We start from the raw sequence: 6,250 nt of genomic DNA on the forward strand, positions 1-6,250 counted from the left end.
GTGCAACCTCCGTGCTCCGTTATTGTGTGTGAAACTAGCAGCATGTCAATGACGTGAATAATTACCACGGTGACTTGACACGTGATTAGCGTTCACCATCAGAAGTCATCCGGTCACTCTCGGCGTCATTGAGCCACTAAGTTTATTACCATTGGTACAATCGTTTCATGTCAGATTCCACATGAAATCAAATCAATGTTTTTTCAATGTTTTTTTCGGTCGAGGCTTCACCTGAAAAAACAAATAAATCCTGCTAGAACCCAACAACCACGAGAGTCTGAACGACGCGGCGTCCGGTGTCATTTCCTGTGTCACGTCACGTGTGTTTCTGAGATTAAACATAGTTTGGTCATCAGACTTTTCTTGGTCAGCTGTCAACAAGCATGTGCAATGCCATCGATATCCGGAAGCTGAGTTCTGATGTCAGGTTCCTGAGACCCAGATCGACCTCCTCTACGGACTGGGTCGCGGCGGAGCTCATTGCACCGCCCGCCTCCGAATGTCATCATGGAGCCTGAAATATTCAGGAGACGAACGCGAGGCTGCCGCCGACAGTCATGACGAAAGAGCGAGGAGCCTTCTGATCTCCGTCTGAGGGGCCATGACGCAACACGCTGCAATCTCGCCACCCCGGGGGGGGGCAACGAAAGTATCAGTCAAACTTCATGAACATCTGGAACAAGAACCTTCAGATCTCTGAAGAGGGAGAGAGAGAGGGAGGAGGGGGTAAGAGGGAGGAGGAAGAGGAAGGAAAGGGAGAAGCAAGAATTAAAGTAGGCAGGAAACATCAGGATGGAGAGAAGGAAGGAAGAGCAGGAAGCGAGGAAGAGTGACTGACAGCTCCTGCCCTCCTTGTCTGTCAGGCTGAGGCTCTCAGCTCTCGTTCCAAGTCTTTAAACGGGTGTAACTGTCCTGTCCAGTGTGGGTCACATGACCTCCCTCCCACCAGAGTGGCTGTTCATCATCAAAACATGAGTGCTTGTAATTCAGCGGGGGGACGTAAGAGAGAAGTGGATATTTTGCAGGAGAACATTCCCTGCAGCGCCGGGAGCTGCCAGCTGCGACCCGCGGGGGCCCAGGACCTGCCAAGGGGGGGGTTGGGGCGGGGGGGCAGAGGGAGGAAGGGGTTTGGGGAGGGGGGAGCAGAAGAAAACTGTTTGAGCTGCTGTATCATATATTAGATTCTTTAAGAACATGATCACATCAAATGCAGTCAACTGACATCAGATGACCTCTGACCTTCCCCGTCTCTAGCAGTATCAGTCCATCGCAGTCCTGCAGGGGTTGAAGCCCCGCATGTTGAACATCACTGCTCTTGTTGCTCGCGTTCAGTCGCCACAGAACACCTCGTTCATGAAGGTGACCTCACTGTTTGTGTCCAGGACAGACAGTATTAGCGTAGCTGAGCAAGCTGTTAGCTTAGCTCCATCGACTCAGCTGTCTAACCCAAGGGTGGATGAGCTGCTCCGTCTCTGGAGAACTTGTCTGCTGTGGCCACGACACCAGAGACCCTGCACCTGCTCTCTGACGTGTTCTCCACCAGCATCCCTCACTGGCATGAACAGCATTTCCTCATTTTGTTGATGAGATCATCGCTATAAACGCCACAATGGTTAAGAATGTTGAGAACGCCGCATCTCATCAACCTCCCTGAAAACAACTAGGTTGATGTGCAGCATCTCAGATCCAACAGGAGCAGCCTGTCGCCTCGAGGTCTGAGCGGGCTCAGGTTAGCCCCGCCCCCTCGCTCTGCTGCTATAAGCCTCGACTGACAGGAATCTCCCATGATGCATTGGGCTTCTCTCTCCTTCTGTCCTCCTTTATGTCTCATAGCTGCAGGTCACTAACTGGACTTCTTCCTCTGAGTCTTCCTCACCTTCTTAATGCTCCTGTCCCCATCCCGCCGTCTTTCTCGCTGATCGTTTATCTCCTTCCGTTTTGTTCACGTCCTCGTCTGCCTGTCTCTCTCTCCCCTCCTTTCTCTCTCTCTTCTGTCTCTTCTCTGTCTTTGTCTCTGTCCCTGTCCTCCGTCTCTCTCTCCCCCTCCTCTCTCTCTCGTCCCTCTCTTTTCTGATGTCTCAGGTCTTTGTCTCATGGAGAAGTGCTGGGTGGTTCCAGACCTGCTGTACTAGTAAAGTGTCATGAGAGAACTTTGGTTGTGATCCGGCGCTATGCACTAAAACAGACGTGGCTTGGTGAGGGTGACCCCTGGGTGACCCGGGCTCTGCAGCAGTAACTCTGATCTGGAGGTCAAGTGAGCGATGGTGGATGACCTCTTCATGTTGCTGTGTGATCCGCTTGTGCCATCCAGCAAGCGGATCACACAGATTCCAAAGTTGGTGACCCCGGCGTGACCCCGGCGTGACCCCGGCGTCCAGGTCCAGGTTAACGTGTGTGAGCTTTAAGCTGAGTCGTGGTCATATGCTGAGACTGGAGCTGTGAAAATGTCACCTGAACAAATGGACCACTGTGGCTTTCCCAGCAGCCTCAGCAATCACATGCTCATTTCCCTCACTTTACTGCGGATTAAGATGGCCGAAGGGATTACCGCGGCTTCATATGGAGAACGTACATGGCGCCGGAGGACAATACGAGTAAATCTGTTGAGGAATGGCTCAGTATCATGACTGCAGCCTCTTAACCTTGTGACCCCGAGCCGAGCAGCATCATGCAGGACACTGAGGGTGAAGTGATGCCATACATCACCACGCTTGATCCTGGTAGTGACGGTTGCTCAGATCGGAAGGAGCTCCACCCACTGGAGTGATGATGAAGCCGACCAAACTGCCGACTGAAAACAAAAAAAGTCACTGCAAAGCTCTGATGGTGTCAAAGACCCTGAGATCTCAGACAGATCCCATAAACCTAGCAGTTCTCTTAGACCAGGACCCTTCAACTCCCACATTCAACAAACCTCCAGGACGCCTTCTTCCATCTACGTAACATCGCTAAGATCAGACACATCCTGGCTCAAGAAGATGCAGAAAAACTAGTCCCTGCTTTTGTCACTTCCAGGCTGGATCACTGCACCTCCCTCCTACCAGGCTGGACTAATAAGTCCCTAAAGACTCTCCAGCTGGTCCAGAACGCTGCTGCCCCCCTGACTAGAACTGGTAGCAGAGACCAGGTCTCTCCTGGACTGCTTCTCTGCATGGCTCCCTGTCAGATTCAGAACAGAATTTAAAATTCTCCTTCTACCATCAAAGTCCTCAACAATCAGGCTCCTTCATCCCTGACAGAGCTCCTAGTCCCCTACGATCCAGCTAGAACCCTTCACTCCCAGGATGCAGGGTTCCTGCTGGTTCCTAGAGTTCTAACAGTAGAAGGGAGCCAGAGCCTTCACTCTGATGTCTGTCATCACCAACCTCGATGTTTTCAAGTTGTTAGCTACATGCTAACAGCTAGTACAGGACACAGTCTAAGGAGATAGAGGACACCATGAAGGAAACCAGGTGGCAGGAAAGGAGGAAGCAAGCATGGTGAGTGCTGAGGCCGCCCCTTTCCCCCTTCACACCTGGCTGGACACTGACTCACAGCACAGCACCATCACACCATTAGGAGCTGACACCACCATGGATGTGCTACTATGCTGGTGCTACTACCGCGACCTTCATGGCCTGATATGGTTCAACCCTCCTCGACTCAATGCACCCTTTAAAAAAAAGTTTCAGTTTTATAACTTCCGTACGTAGTAGAAAGAAATTAGAGACACTTAACATTTTGTACATATATCAAAAGATTGGATTCATAGTTAAAGTGAAACCTTCAAAATACCCATAAACCTCACAGTAGCGACCGCCGAGTGACGGAGGAGAGCAGCTTGTCAGGGCTGCTGTCCGTCTTGTTGCAGTAGAATAGAAACCCTGAAACCTCCACCAGGCCAAAACCCCACAGTACTGGTCAGCTGCAGCTAGTTAGCCGAAGCTGCTGCTGCTAACGTGAACTAGCAGTAATGCTACGTTATGACAGGTGATGATGGTGATGACATCACATGTTGTTTAAGACAACATGGCGCTAGCGGACATGTCCTGCTGAAAGTGTGACTGGTTGTGAATGCGGTTCGACAGGCAGCTTCTTTCCTCTCTGGTGAGTCTTTGGGGGGATGCTGTACTGGACCGCCCTGGTCTGCTTTCACCCCTGGTGGTCAGCCAGATACACAACGTGGACAGATCAGCCCGCTGGGAGGAAGTCTGCAGACTGACACAACGCTGCGCCACAAATGATCCAGTACTCAACATCTCCAGAACAAAGGAGACAATCATCAGCCTCAGGAAGCAGAACAAGGAGCCTGCTCCCTACACTTCAGGAGAGTGCCCATGGAGAAGGTGTCCTCTGGCAACTCACAGGCTCACACATTGTTAAGGACCTTACCAGGACTCCAGCATGGACCTGATTCCCTCAGGCCCCTGTTCCTCAGGAACCATCCTCAGCTGTAGCACAGGAGAAATCTCTTCAGAGCACAAGAATCATCAACTTATCGCTGACACTCGAGGACGTCTACGGAACACGATGTCTTCACAGGGCCACAAACATCGTCAGACTCGTCCCACCCAGTAGTTTCCATTCTGCTGTCCTCTGGGAGGCGCTAGAGGACTCTAAAAACTCGCATTTCCAGATTCCTGAGAATCCCGAGAAGTTTTTAGCCTGATGGTTTCAATGAACTTAATGCTGCTAATGAATCACACACAGCAGCAACATTTACAAATTTCTGGGTAAGTGCCCTCCCACCCCCACCCCAGGAGTCTGACAACCTGTTAACCAACAACTAGCACACACCAACTGAACTGAAGCTTTACATCTGTTGTCAGAGACCTGAAGGCTGTTGAACCTAAGTGTGTGTGTGTGTGTGTGTGTGTGTGTGTGTGTGTGTGGTGGTTTCAGGTCGAGAGACAAAGATCTTCATCCAAATTCAGATAGCTACATCTCAGTGCGATTTATAATTGCCATCATGTCTGTGCATCAAATGAGATACAAAGGTCAAAAACTGCAGAAAGGCTGGATGGCGTCACCGTGAGCGTAGCAGTTACTGAGGTCTGGTCTGCATTTGATGTTTCCCTTGATGATGGAGTCAATCGATCAAACATATCTGATCATCTTCAGCAGAGCAAATCTCATGTATTAGTCAGCAGCTTACAACTAATAAAGCATGTCAGAGGGGAGGAGCATTGAGGAGCAGAAACATAGAATGAAAACAGCAAATGCTGTGGGAGTGAGTCAGTTAGCAGTTAGCAGTTAGCAGCTAGCCCAGCAGCCTGTAGGTCAGGAGCTCTTAGCTGTCCGTCTCGATTGGCTTCAAGCTCAATATATGTGGCCAGGGGTGCAGCTTGTTCACAGGCAAGCCAGGCACCCGCTTGGGGCCCCGAGCCGCTAGGGAGCCCCTGAGAACTGGTGTCAGTGCGCTTACCAGTGGGACGAGCCAAGCAGGATTGTCGTCCATAGAGACTGGACAACAGGACAGGAGCAAGCAAAATTATGTCCATCACTCAAACAGTACATGTATGCTAGGCCCTCATAAACAACGGATTTGTGTTCACAGGAGTTCAAAGAAAAAGAAACTTTTCTTTTTAAACCGCAGATGTGCGCGGGAATCTGCCTTAATCGCCACTGTATGTGGCTGGCTCTTTCTGCATCCTGGAGTCACTACGCTCTCAACATCCGTGAGGCATGCAAATGGAAACGTAGCTGAAGAAAGAAGGCAAGGCAAGGCAAGGCAAGGCAATTTTATTTGTAGAGCCCGTTTTCCCCTCCAGTTTGTCTCAAAGGGCTTCACATGGCATCATAACAACATCCTCTGCCCTCAGAGCCTCACATCGACTGAGGAAAAGGAGAAGGAGGGGCTATGAAAAGAACAGCACCACAATGAACGTGAACAGCAGACACGAGGTGGTTTAGAACGCTGAGCTCTGTTTGCCTGATTCTCCTCAAAGGTCAAAAGCCGGTGGCCTCTGACTGACGACTGACATCTTTCACCATGACAACTGAGACCAGTCACAGGCTGAAGGTCAGCTTCCCGCTTTCATGACATGTGACCAAAATAATGGAGCCACATGAGTGTGTGCCCACGTGTGTGTGTGTGTGTGTGTGTGTGTGCCCTTCCCAGCTGAAGCTAACAACTTACACAGCCTAAATGAACACGGTGACGGCTTTGTTCAGGACCATCTGCGCCAGGGACCATCACAGCAGGTAACGAACAGGAAGTGGGCTTTGATCTCTCTTGTTACTGTCCACTTTTTGGGAATGATGTTTTGCT

This window comes from Aulostomus chinensis, chromosome 2 (assembly GCF_037954235.1).
Source record: "Aulostomus chinensis isolate RoL2024-O1b breed Wild chromosome 2, RoL_Achi_v1.0, whole genome shotgun sequence".
Taxonomy (NCBI): domain Eukaryota; kingdom Metazoa; phylum Chordata; class Actinopteri; order Syngnathiformes; family Aulostomidae; genus Aulostomus; species Aulostomus chinensis.